Genomic DNA, 14,190 nt, shown 5'->3' on the forward strand with positions numbered 1-14,190 from the left:
TTGTTAGGGAATTGTTAGATTACTTTTAGATATTACTGTACTGTCGGAAGTAGAAGAACAAGCATTTCGCTACACTCGCATTAACATCTGCTAACCATGTGTATGTGATTTGGAACTGGCCCAGTCTTCCTCAACAACGGTGAAACATCTTCCTCCTTTCTCCGCCTCTCTCTGCCTCTCTCATTCTCTCTCCTCTCTTATTCACTCCACTATTTCCTCTACCGCGCTTCTATCTAAACGCCCCTGAAACTCTCAGCGTGTCTCTAGTTCCGCCATAGTTTCTACCCCAACCTGTTTTAGTATTTCTACCCTTTACATATATTTACCAGATGTGCCTCTGAGATGCAAGTTCTTTTTGGGCCTTCCTAGAAATCTTTAGCTACATGTTTTTTCACCAGTGGGCAGACCGCATAACAAGTAGAAAATATGCTTTTGGAGACGCTCCCTGTGTTTAGGGCCAGACCAGGGTGATTAGTGTGTGAGTGTGTGCCTATGTGCGTGCGTCTGACTGTCTGGACCCTGCGTACCTATTGATCCTGTTGTGCTGATTTTGAGGCTCTTGCTATTTAGCCATGCAGGCAGAAACAAGCGGTGACTGCACAGCGTTTGGTACGCCTTGCCCCACACACACACACACACACACACACACACACACACACACACACACACACACACACACACACACACACACACACACACACACACACACACACACACATGCACTACAATTTCAGAGCCCTCAGTCTGAGCCCTACAAAGAGCAGTACTGGGTTGTGTTTATGGTTTGTAGCAGGGCTTGGCCAAGTTAAGGAGAGGCAGGGCCCAATGATACATCCAAGTTAAGGAGAGAAAAGGGCCCAACGATACAGCCAAGTTAAGTAGAGAAAATGGCCCAACGATACAGCAGAGTTAAGGAGAGAAAAGGGCCCAACGATACAGCAGAGTTAAGGAGAGAAAAGGGCCCAACGATACAGCAGAGTTAAGGAGAGAAAAGGGCCCAACGATACAGCAGAGTTAAGGAGAGAATAGGGCCCAACGATACAGCAGAGTTAAGGAGAGAATAGGGCCCAACGATACAGCAGAGTTAAGGAGAGAAAAGGGCCCAACGATACAGCAGAGTTAAGGAGAGAAAAGGGCCCAACGATACAGCCAAGTTAAGTAGAGGCAGAGCCCAACGATACAGCCAAGTTAAGGAGAGGCAGGGCCCAACGATACATCCAAGTTAAGGAGAGGCAGGGTCCAACGATACAGCCAAGTTAAGTAGAGACAGGGCCCAACGATACAGCCAAGTTAAGGAGAGGCAGGGCCCAACGATACAGCCAAGTTAAGGAGAGGCAGGGCCCAACGATACATCCAAGTTAAGGAGAGGCAGGGCCCAATGATACATCCAAGTTAAGGAGAGGCAGGGCCCAACGATACATCCAAGTTAAGGAGAGGCAGGGCCCAATGATACATCCAAGTTAAGGAGAGGCAGGGCCCAATGATACATCCAAGTTAAGGAGAGAAAAGGGCCCAACGATACAGCCAAGTTAAGTAGAGAAAATGGCCCCAACGATACAGCAGAGTTAAGGAGAGAAAAGGGCCCAACGATACAGCAGAGTTAAGGAGAGAAAAGGGCCCAACGATACAGCAGAGTTAAGGAGAGAAAAGGGCCCAACGATACAGCAGAGTTAAGGAGAGAAAAGGGCCCAATGATACAGCAGAGTTAAGGAGAGAAAAGGGCCCAACGATACAGCAGAGTTAAGGAGAGAAAAGGGCCCAACGATACAGCAGAGTTAAGGAGAGAAATGGCCCAACGATACAGCAGTGTTAAGGAGAGAAAAGGGCCCAACGATACAGCAGAGTTAAGGAGAGAATAGGGCCCAACGATACAGCAGAGTTAAGGAGAGAATAGGGCCCAACGATACAGCAGAGTTAAGGAGAGAAAAGGGCCCAACGATACAGCAGAGTTAAGGAGAGAATAGGGCCCAACGATACAGCAGAGTTAAGGAGAGAAAAGGGCCCAACGATACAGCCAAGGATTTATGGGAAAGAATGGAAGGAGAACCAGGGAAGAACTTTCAAGGGGTGAGGGATGGAGGGTATGTTAAGATGATACATTTGGCCTCTTGCCAGGAGATCCCAGCTTTCTTCAGTTCTCGTAGTGTTCTTGGCACAACATTCAAACATCTGGCAGATATTAGGCTGGAGAAACCATACAATGCTCAGGCCTTATTCCATGTTCCAGGTAGAAACATACTCTATAAGGAGGCCAGTAACAGAACAAAATGATGTGAGAATATTTTATGTTGGCTCATGACAACTAAAAGCCCCCAGTGAAAACTAGGCTAGAACCACCTCAGTCAGTCCGTGTGAGAGACCAGCGACTAATCTTAACAAAGCAACCAATGCCAAAGCAGTGTGCGCGTGTCTGTTGAGAAGGGTAACTGTAACCCGACCGACTCATCTATATTTACTCTCAGCCATTCTTAATATGACATAACCAAGCTAATGCTGTGGTTGGGAGGTTATTACAGGAGATGAACATTATCTTGGGCTAATAAATGACTGGATCCTGGCTAATCTGTCTGGGACTGTGAGTGGACCCCGGCAAACTATGGTTATCACACTTCAAAGTAGAATGGGGATGATGGTCTTAAGGTTCAACTCAATCTAACCCACATAGAAGTATTGTTGGTATTTTCTTTAACTCTTATTTTACAAGGTAAATGAACTGAGAACACATTCTCATTTGCAGCAATGATCTGGGGGATAGTTACAGGGGAGAGGAGGGGGTGTGAATGAATCAATTGGAAGCTATTAACTGAGTAGTTATTTTTCCTATGGCCATATACATTCACTAAATGGTTTAATGTACTTTAAAAACGAACAACTCCTGCTACTTTCATTTCACAGGTTTGCTTCCGGTCTGTTTTCAGAATAAGACGTTTTGGTGTGCAGACAGTAGTTTGTGAATATGGACTAGCACGGTGTAAACATTGACAAGTTGAATAGGTTGTCAACCTTAGATAGAGCTCCAGTTAACTTTTATAGGGGATTATCTTTGTTTCTTAGAGGTGTGTTGAAGTTGTCTTTGTAGATCTGAACACAGGGGTTTGGTTTGTTATGGACATTTGTGTGTGTGTGTGTGTGTGTGTGCGTGTGTGTGTGTGTACATTTTACTGTACTTGTGAGTACCAGAAGTCCTCACTAGAATACTAAACCAACTCAAATTCAGAGGTGAGGACATTTTGCCGGTCCTTGCTTGTAAAAAGGCTATTTTAGGCTCAGGGGTTAAGGTTAGTGAGGACATTTTGAACGTCCTCACTTGTAAAAAATGCTATTTTAGGATTGGGGGGTTAAGGGTTTGGCTTACTGGTTAGGGAAAATAGGATTTTGAATGATAATCAATTGTTGATCCCCAAAAAGTCCTCACAAGTATAGTAAGACATAGGTGAGTGTGCGTGTTGGCAGTTATTTTTAACACCTGTTTACAATCCCTTGTGTGAATCTGGTGTTCAGTGTGTCTGTCCCATCTGTCTGTGTCTCTCTGTGCTTCTTTTCTGTCCATGAAAACAGGGTGTAGTCTAACACGGCCCCTCAGCCTGTCCACCTTATGGTTAGTTGACCTTTAACTTGATGATGTACAGTATTTGGGCATAATTCACTGAAGCTTCCTTTATACACATGTAAATGTTACATACACAACCAATACCTCATCCTCATCTGTTCACTTCAAAACCAGGATGATGCCTCAGCATGAACCTCTAAAGCAGGGGTGTAAAAACTTTACAAGACTCCAAACGGTGAAGCTCAGTTGTACGGTAAAAAGCATATTTCCCCCTTAAAAACAGTTAAAAAGACAATTTAAAGCAGGGTTGTCAAAGTCATTCCACGGAGGGCCGAGTGTCTGCAGGTTTTAGTTTTTTACTTTCAATTAAGACCTAGACAACCAGGTGAGGGGAGTTCCTTACTAATCAGTGACCTCAATTCATCAATCAAGTACAAGGGAGAAGCGGAAAGCTGCAACCGCTCGACCCTCCGTGGAAGGAGTTTGACACGTGCTTTAAAGTGTTCCGGTGTAAATATGTTTTTTACCGTACAGCTGAGCTCAACGTTTGTAGTCTTGTGGAAATTGGGCTATTCAGGCCTACAGCTTAAGATATGACCCAATATACACTACCGTTCAAAAGTTTGGGGTCACTTAGAAATGTCCTTGTTTTCCATGAAAACATACATGAAATGAGTTGGAAAATGAATAGGAAATATAGTCAAGACGTTGACAAGGTTATAAATATTGATTTTTTATTGAAATAATAGTGTCCTTCAAACTTTGTTTTCGTCAAAGAATCTTCCATTTGCAGCAACTACAGCCTTGCAGACCTTTGGCATTCTAATTGTCAATTTGTTGAGGTAATCTGAAGACATTTCATCCCATGCTTCCTGAAGCACCTCCCACAAGTTGGATTGGCTTGATGGGCACTTCTTACATACCATACGGTCAAGCTGCTCCCACAACAGCTCAATACGGTTGAGATCCGGTGACTGTGCTGGCCACTCCATTATAGACAGAATACCAGCTGACTGCTTCTTCCCTAAATAGTTATTGCATAGTTTGGAGCTCTGATTTGGGTCATTGTCCTGTTGTAGGAGGAAATTGGCTCCAATTAAGCACCATCTGCAGGGTATGGCATGGCGTTGCAAAATGGAGTGATAGCCTTCCTTCTTCAAGATCCCTTTTACCCCACCATGCTTGACAGATGCCGTCAAGCACTCCTCCAGACTCTTTTTATTTTTTCTGCGTCTCACAAATGTTTTTCTTTGTGATCCGAACACCTCAAACTTATATTTGTCTGTCCATAACACATTTTTCCAATCTTCCTCTGTCCAGTGTCTGTGTTCTTTTGCCCATCTTAATCTTTTATTTTTATTGGCCAGTCTGAGATATGGCTTTGTCTTTGCAACTCTGCCTAGAAGGCCAGCATCCTCTTCACTGTTGACATTGAGACTGGTGTTTTGCGGGTACTATTTAATGAAGCTGCCAGTTGCGGTCTTGTGAGGCTCTAGTTCTCAAACTAGACACTAATGTACTTGTCCTCTTGGATAGGTTGTGCACCGGGGCCTCCCACTCCTCTTTCTATACTGGTTAGAGCCAGTTTGCTCTGTTCTGTGAAGGGAGTAGTAGACAGCGTTGTATGAGATCTTCAGTTTCTTGGCAATTTCTCGCATGGAATAGCCTTCATTTCTCAGAACAAGAATAGCCTGACGAGTTTCTTTGTTTCTGGACATTTTGAGCCTGTAATCGAACCCACAAATGCTGATGCTCCAGATACTCAACTAGTCTAAAGAAGGACGGTTTTATTGCTTCTTTAATCAGAAAAACAGTTTGCAGCTGTGCTAACATAATTGCAAAAGGGTTTTCTAATGATCAATTCACCTTTTAAAATGATCAACTTGGATTAGCTAACAACATGCCATTGGAACACAGGAGTGATGGTTCCTGATAATGGGCCTCTGTACGCCTATGTAGATATTCCATAAAAAAATCCAGCTACAATTGTTTCCAGCTACAATTGTAATTTACAATATTAACAATGTCTACATTGTATTTCTGATCAATTTGATGTTATTTTAATGGACAAAAAAAAAAGTGTTTCTTTCAAAAATACAAGGACATTTTTAAGTGACCCCAAACTTTTGAAAAGGTAGTGTACTTTATGAACATTTCTTTGTCATCCAGGCTTATTTTTCATATTCTGAAAAACATATGTTTAGATTTGAGAAAAGTTTTATTGGAGCACTTCCTACATCGATGATTTGAAATCTCAACCACTTCCTGAATGGAATTGTGTGTGTGTGTCAGGTTGGTGCCAGGAAGACATATGGGCCAGCAGGTCATGGTGACACAGCAGAACCGTAGATATACATAGTTTGCCAAGATGAGTTTACTGACACCGGCCATATTCAACGGGTGTTGAGCATATGTAAATTCATCAGTTATTCTGCGCTGTCTCGCACACTCAGACGAGAGTGCTCTGAAACCGGTGTAGATGGCCAGACTGAATTTACGAATGCACTCTAAATGGTTACTTGCATAGTAGAGTCTTTTGTTAAGACATATAGTTAGCTAGCTAGTTAGGTAAACAATGAACCCTAATGAACCATAATCACATAATGATGTTACTATCCTGCATGAATCTACAAGTGAACCTGGTTGGTAATCTAATGTTAGCTAGCTAACATTAGGCTATAGCTAGCTAACATTAGGCTATAGCTAGCTAACATTAGGCTATAGCTAGCTAACATTAGGCTATAGCTAGCTAACATTAGGCTATAGCTAGCTAAGCAAATGGCTCTGAGATACAAATAATAAGCTCATACACGTAATGCTAGCCAGCCGGCCAGCTAGAGGTTTTCAAATCTGTACTCAAAACCCCTCCCCTCTAGCTAGTTAGTTTGGTAAACAATGAACCAAATGGCTCTTTCTGTCAATTAGAAATGTGTAATATCTGAAAATGTAGCTAGCTAGACTATTCATGGTTGGACGTGTCTCCTGTCAGATGCCATGGTTACCCTTAGTTTGAAGATGTAATCCGGAGACAGGTGTTTTCTCCCTCTCCTTAGCTATCACACTCAAATTCCACTGATTTCAAAACTCAGTCCTCCAGAAAGTGGAGAACAACACTTATGCAGTTGTAATACATGCTACATTTTTTTTAAAGCCAGGTTAGACAGGATTACCTAGACATACTGTCCAGCTCAAATAGACAGAAGCGTGCTATATGGCAGACCAATACAAACTCATCTCTCGGCATGTCCAGCCCACTCATTATCTCAGCCAATCATGGCGAGCGGGAAGGTTAATGTCTTCTTTGGCTAAACCAACTAGGCTCGTAATATATCAATTGTATTCGTATTTACAGATGGCATACAATTTTGTTATTAAGGCACATAAAAGTTCACATGTTCGAGAAGGCATGTCTGCCATAAAAATGCATTTTGATTAAAAAAATAAAAACTTTACGTTCAAATGGCTCTCCTGTGAAGTAGTGACCCGCGACATACGCATAGTTTCCTGAAATGGGTCACATATTGCCCTCACCTATTGGATAACTTTGAAATGAGGATAGAACATTAGCCAGTATCTCGTTTTCTTCTTGCTCAAAGACAAAAGGTCCCACCTGCTGCGCGCACGTGTGCGTGTGTGTGTCTGTGGTTATGTTGGTGTGTGTGTGTCTCAATCTAATGTAAGACATACCCAGCCTTGTGGATTGGGTTTTGTCCCACGTCTCTCTTATCAGTGTGGTGACAAACTATACTGTGTTCCATCATTTGCTAATTAGTCAGATGAGTGAATGATGGATATGGTTAATGTCATAGAGATCCTATTGGTATTATAATCCTAATTCTATGGTTACTAATGTAATAATGCTGCATGAACACCCCAGTCAGAGGAAACCTTCCCCGTCAACACACATTTACTGTAGCAGTTATTATTAGCTATTATCATCCTACTTAATAGAATCAGTGTTCAGTAAACACAGTTTTTATAACACTCACTCTGTCTGTCTTGCTCGTCTGTTTGGCTTTAATGGATCAGTCCTGCAGACGTGTATACACAGTGCGATGGCCTTGAGTAGCATTTAATTTGGTTTGTACCGGTGATAGAAAGCTAAGAGCAAAGAATTGCCAGCGTACCTCAGAGACTAGTAAGAAACAACAGCTTCCTCTGTTCTGTGTGTTTAGTCTGTGTGTACAGTGTTTTTGTGTGTGTTCGTGCATGTGTGTTTGTGTGCACATTAATGTGTGTGTAAAAAGCTGTGGCCTTTCTCATGTCATGCTCTGAATGGATGTAGCCTAACTCAATTTGCACGGAAATCACATTCAATCCCACTGATTTGGACACTTAAGTGGAGAGAGCAACATGGTTGGTGAAAGGACATGCTTTTAAAATGACAGAATGTCCTGTAAAGCAGAGGGATATTACATGGGGCCTATGGGGATGGATATAGGGCACTTACTAGCTAATCACATCTGTATTCAGAGCTACAGGTTTAAGCACAGTAGTTACAAGGGAGCAATGGATCTAATGATGGGAAACATTTAAGGCAAGGATCTAATGATGGGAAACATTTAAGGCAAGGATCTAATGATGGGAAACATTTAAGGCAAGGTTTAGACTGCAGCTAGCTGGTGTGTCTAGATGAAGAAGAAACTATAAAGGCCAACATGGCATTCTGATGAGCCTGTGAATGTAATGAAAATAAAAGTCTGTTTTTAATTATTGTGAACGTCCTTTTTATGCATGTAGAAATGCATGCTAACTCGGACAGCACACGCATGTAGACACGCTTTCTTATTTCACTTTTAGATTTGTGTATTGTTGTGAGTTACTTTTTTTAAAACTAGGCAAGTCAGTTAAGAACCAATTCTTATTTACAATGACGGCCTACCCCAGCCAAACCCTCCCCTAACCTGGACGACACCATAATTTGCAAATAAATTCATAAAAAATCCTACAATGTGATTTTCTGGATTTATTTCATAGTTGAAGTGTACCTATGATGAAAATTACAGGCCTCTCTCATCTTTTTAAGTGGGAGAACTTGCACAATTGGTGGCTGACTAAATACTTTTTTGCCCCACTGTATGTGTTCATGAGAGTCTCACCTTTACACAGAGTAGCCCAAACTGTCCGGAGGCTACAGACAGAAGTTGGCAGATCTGCTGTACCAACTTCAGACAAGTCTCCTGACACTTGTGGAGGTCAAAACCATTGTGTTCGTGAGAGTCATCTTTCCATTGAGGGGTCATAATAGTTGTAGGCCAAATCGTTCGGATGCTGCAGATGATTTTGTGAGAAGAGAAGATTTTCGAGATGTCGCATGTTCTGACAAACACCGCTCTAGCTTTGTCACCTTTCGCCGCAGATGTGGTAGTGTGACATGGGCAGATGTGGTAGTGTGACATGGGCAGATGTGGTAGTGTGACATGGGCAGATGTGGTAGTGTGACATGGGCAGATGTGGTAGTTTGACATGGGCAGATGTGGTAGTGTGACATGGGCAGATGTGGTCAAATCAAATCAAATTTTATTTGTCACATACACATGGTTAGCAGATGTTAATGCGAGTGTAGCGAAATGCTTGTGCTTCTAGTTCCGACAATGCAGTAATAATGCAACAAGTAATCTAACTAACAATTCCCCCCAAAAAACTACTGTCTTATACACAGTGTAAGGGGATAAAGAATATGTACATAAAGATATATGAATGAGTGATGGTACAGAGCAGCTTAGGCAAGATACAGTAGATGGTATCGAGTACAGTATATACATATGAGATGAGTATGTAAACAAAGTGGCATAGTTAAAGTGGCTAGTGATACATGTATTACATAAGGATGCAGTAGATGATATAGAGTACAGTATATACGTATACATATGAGATGAATAATGTAGGGTATGTAAACATTATATTAGGTAGCATTGTTTAAAGTGGCTAGTGATATATTTTACATCATTTCCCATCAATTCCCATTGATGGGAGTGTGACATGGGCAGATGTGGTAGATGTGGTAGTGTGACATAGGCAGATGTGGTAGTGTGACATGGGCAGATGTGGTAGTGTGACATGGGCAGATGTGGTAGTGCGACATGGGCAGATGTGGTGATTGAGACGCATTCAAAAAACAAATCTCTAGTTTAAACTGACAGATTTTTTGGGGAATTGTTGTATTATGCTAATTGAATTTCCATGGGTGGTGCCGACATCGGCCTCAGGTTCAACTTCTATGGACACCGGAATGTTCTTGCAACGTTCCCACGAAACATGCCAAGAGCATTATCTTATTGTCAGAGAACATGGTAGCCATGATCTGTGTACGTTGAAGGTTGTGACGTTGATGGAATATTCTCCTAACCCTCAGAACACTGGACACTGGAACGTTCCAATGAAAAGTGTCTAGAACATTAATATTGAATATGCTGAGAACATGGTAACCACATTCTGGGTAAGATCTGTTTGACATTAAGGAAATTGTCTCTTGGAAACAGTCCTTGCACATTACTGGAACATTCCTATGAAAATGTTAGGTATTGACCTAATGAGACTCTTAAAGGGAAATTTCTTCTAAATGTTTCAACTTCATATTCATCCTCTCCAGCACCACCCCAACATCAACATATGTGAAAATGGGGTGTTTCTATGTTTGGTAGTAAACAAGATAGAGGAAGATATGTGTTTCCAATGGCATCATCGGTGTGCATCATGTCATTTTAACCAATTATGAGTAGGCACTGCCTACTAATGGATGGGTTGGCTTACAACGTCACAAAATGATGTGCGTGCTTCCATGGGGCAGAAGTCAGCCTGTTGTAATTCTGGATGGACAGATTGCTAGCAAGAATGACAAGAAACTGCTATGTGGGGAATTGTAAGTGGCTCATTTCATCTTGTTATTGATACCATGTCTTAACTGATTTCATGTCAAGGCTAATATTTTTATTTATTTAACTAGGCAAGTCAGTTAAGAACAAATTCTTATTTACAATGATGGCCTAGGAACAGTGGGTTAACTGCCTTGTTCAGGGGCAGAATTACAGATTTTCATCTTGTCAGCTCTGGGTTTTGATCTAGCAACCTTTCGGTTACTGGCCCAAAGCTCTAACCACTAAGCTACCTGCCACCCCATAATATGCCCCCCCCCCAAAAAAAATATAGCTTACATGTTGTCAACAATCTAAGCCAACCTCATCTGTTTTGCCCCATGGTTGCGCACACACATCATTTTTGTTGCTAAAACAACCAACCCGTCTCGTCAACTACTGGAGATGATGAATATGAGTTGAAACATGTTAACATTTCCCTTTTAAGGGAACATTTTTTGTTAGCTGGGCATTTACCAAATGAGTTGGAAATGAGTCAGGGTTAGCCTCTTCAGGGTAATTAACTTACCGTTTAGCAATATACCCACTGATTCATCCCTATAATGCCTTTTGCTCTTTTCAAACCAGGATTTATCACTAGTCACCAGGCAGCTTTGGTACTCCCATAAAGTGATTTATTTTGACTGGTGAGGGTCTGTATGATGCATGATGACCAAAGCTGACATCTGGGCAGTGAGTCTGGCTCTTGTTTCCTAGCTACGCTGTATGGAGGAAGAAATGCAGGCAAACACTGTTTGAGTGAGAGAGAGAGAGAATTATTTATTTGTCCTTTTTTGCTCATCTTTATCAAGTGTGCCAATAATTTTGTACCTGGCGGTAGATGACATCACAAAAAGCTACAGACAAAGGTCTCTGAACCTTTAGTTGTCAAAAATGTACACATCAAAGGTTTGAATGAGCATGCAGGAGACCGTTTCACCTCGGACCTTTCACATCTGACTCACTTTACGGCTGGGAGGCTGGATAGATGTGTCCCGTTGGTGATAGATTAGTGGAGAATTGCCTCATTATATGGTAATTTAGCAGACACTTTTATATAAAAACACTTCCAACTTTACAACTTCAGCATTAATTCATCACAATCCTTTCACTTACTTAGCCTAGTACACAAGCTACGATGGAGTACACTTTCTTTTGACGGGGCCTTATTATTACTATTATTATTATTATTATTATTGTATCATGCCTCAGATTTATTTGATCTTGAGCAGTTTTGATAGATTTTGAGAGAAAAAGTCATGATTTGACATTCGTAAACAATTTACAGTTCAGACGTCTGTTTCTTTAATCCGTTTGGGAAGGGTCTTTAATGTAATATTTCCATTCATGCTTCGCCTATTAGTTTAGCTTTACAGTAATTGCCTTGGCAAGTTGTTTTAAGATGCAGATGGAGGATCTTAATTTGATCACTCTTTTGTTGCTGAGAATTATCCTGCAAAGCAGGACATACAAACGTGTATTTGAGTTTTAAAAAGGCTTCTAAAGTTTGTAATTTCCACATAGAAATGTCAGACTTGATTTGCCCTAATGAAAAATGTATCAACCACTACAAAAATGTCCATACATTTTTAATACACATAATAATTCACATTTCCTGTTGCGGCAGGATTATATTCTTGTTATAGAAAACTGTCTCAAATTAAGATCCTACATCTGTACGTGTTTTCTTTGATGAATCTCTACCATTAATCAAATCTTTCAGTTGGCAGGGGTTAGATTTTTAAAAATTTATATTGAACTCCGAGTATCTTAAAGCTTCAATATGTAACTTTTTAGCCGACCCAGCCAAATTCACATAGATATGTAAGTTATAGATTTGTAATTGAAAGTAAATCTAAGAAGCGGTAGATATGCTATTTCTATGCTTCCCGTTCCACAATTGACTTTTTGCGTCTTTTACTATCAGTTTTGTACACCAGCTTCAAACAGCTGAAAATACCATTTTTTTGGTTATGGAAAAGATATGTCACAACGGTTTAGATGGTACGGTCATTATCTACATAATGACTGCTGACCACCTGCACACCAACAGTCTCCTTGCAGACTCTCAGACTCTCAGCACATATGCCCAAACATACAAACACACAAAAACAAACATTGTTTAAGTGCCTCACTGTATTTATATTTCTGTATTTATATTTATTTTATTATAACTATTACTTCTTGTTATGCACCCAGTCGAGAGTGAACCATGTGATTACGGAATGACAAATAAACTTTGAGTTGACTTGACTTGTAGGCCATTCTCCTTGCTATAGGTTGTGGCCTCATGGCTTTCCAGGTCTGCGGTAACTCTGATTGTGGCAGCTGGAATTCGAGGGGTGGGAGTTAGGGAGGGTTGAAATAACAGAGTGCAGGGAGCAACAGATCGACCTTGGTGTGAGAGAGAGAGAAAGAGACGGCGAGAGAGAGGAATGCACTGAAATAGGAGATGTAGGCCCATATTCACATAAAACCTGAATGCAGTATGTACATGTATTTAACACCACAAAGAAACTGAGAAATACACTATATACACACAAGTATCCAAATACACCATTTCAAATGAGTGGATTTGGCTATTTCAGCCACGCCCGTTGCTGACAGGTGTATAAAATCGAGCACACAGCCATGCAATCTCCATAGACAAACATTGGCAGTAGAATGGCCTTACTGGAGAGCTCAGTGACTTTCAATGTTGCACCGTCATAGGATGCCACCTTTCACCAGGTCAGTTCGTCAAATTTCTGCCCTCTAGAGCTGCCCAGGTCAAATGTAAGTGCTGGTATTGTGAAGTGGAAACGTCTAGGAGCAACAACGGCTCAGAAGTGGTAGGGCACACAAGCTCACAGAACGGGACTGCCGAGTGCTGACTAATCTGGAGTGATGAGTCCCGCTTCACCATCTGGCAGTCCTGACGGACAAATCTGGGTTTGGTGGATGCCAGGAGAACGCTACCTGCCCGAATACATATCTGACAACTGTAACGTTTGGTAGAGGAGGAACAATGGCCTGGGGCTGTTTTAATGGTTCGGACTAGGCTCCTTTGTGCCAGTGAAGGGAAATCTTAACGCTACAGCATACAATGACATTCTAGATAATCCTGTGATTCCAACTTTGTGGCAAAAGTTTGGGGAATGCCCTTTCCTGTTTCAGTATGACAATGCACTCGTGCACAAAGTGAGGTCGATGCAAAAATGGTTTGTCAAGATTGGTGTGGAAGAACTTGACTGGCCTGCACGGAGCCCTGAACTCAACCCCATCGAACACCTTTGGGTTCAATTGGAACACCAACTGCGAGCCAGGCCTAATTGCCCAACATCAGTACCCAACCTTACTAATGCTCTTGTGGCTGAATGGAAGAAATTCCCAGCAGCAATGTTCCAACATCTAGTGGAAAGCCTTCCCAGAAGAGTAGAGGTAGCAAAGGGGGGACCAACTCCATATTAATGCCCATGATTTTGGAATGAGATGTTCAAACAGGTGTCCACATACTTTTGGTCATGTAGTGTATGTTTCATGTTGATAATGGTTGTGATGGTGATGATATTGCCACTTATCAAATGCAAAGCATTTGGAGGGGGTAGAAGAAGGCAGGATGGGCAGGTGGGGGGTGAGGTATGTGTGTGTGGAGGGGGTAGAGGAAGGGAGGATGGGCCGGTGGGGGTGTGGAGGGGGTAGAGGATGGGCCGGTGGGGGTGTGTGTGGAGGGAGTAGAGGAAGGGAGGATGGGCCGGTGGGGGTGTGGAGGGGGTAGAGGATGGGCCGGTGGGGTGTGGAGGGGGT

At 41.9% G+C, this 14,190-nt stretch overlaps 1 protein-coding gene across 2 annotated transcripts in view; it reads left to right on the forward strand.

Annotated features, from left to right (window-relative positions):
* The window catches only part of LOC109896160 (growth hormone receptor), an 85,487-nt gene that overhangs the window by 41,894 nt on the left and 29,403 nt on the right, over positions 1–14,190 (forward strand). The gene's annotated exons all lie outside the window — the stretch shown is intronic.

This window comes from Oncorhynchus kisutch, linkage group LG8 (genome assembly GCF_002021735.2).
Source record: "Oncorhynchus kisutch isolate 150728-3 linkage group LG8, Okis_V2, whole genome shotgun sequence".
Lineage (NCBI taxonomy): Eukaryota > Metazoa > Chordata > Actinopteri > Salmoniformes > Salmonidae > Oncorhynchus > Oncorhynchus kisutch.